Raw genomic sequence first — 308 nt, 5'->3', positions numbered from 1 at the left:
CGAATTTATTTATTAATTCCAGGAGTCTCTATGGAATTATCTTTGGGTTTTTCTATATGTAAGATTATATCATCAAAGAAGAATAATACTTTGTTATCCAAACTTTTCCTATTGTTCGGATTTCTTTGTTGCATGATTTCTTTCTAGGACTTCTAGCACAATATTGAATAGAAATGGTGATAGTGGGCATCCTAGTCTTGTCTGAGATCTGAGAATGCTTTCAACTTTTGAACATTCAGTATGATGTTGCCTGTGGGGTTATTATATATGTTTTTTTAATTTTTAGTTATGTTTCATCTATGTCTATT

Source organism: Otolemur garnettii, unplaced genomic scaffold, assembly GCF_000181295.1.
Source record: "Otolemur garnettii isolate 467f Iridium unplaced genomic scaffold, OtoGar3 scaffold00024, whole genome shotgun sequence".
Classification (NCBI taxonomy): Eukaryota; Metazoa; Chordata; class Mammalia; order Primates; family Galagidae; genus Otolemur; species Otolemur garnettii.
This window is presented reverse-complemented; position numbering follows the sequence as displayed.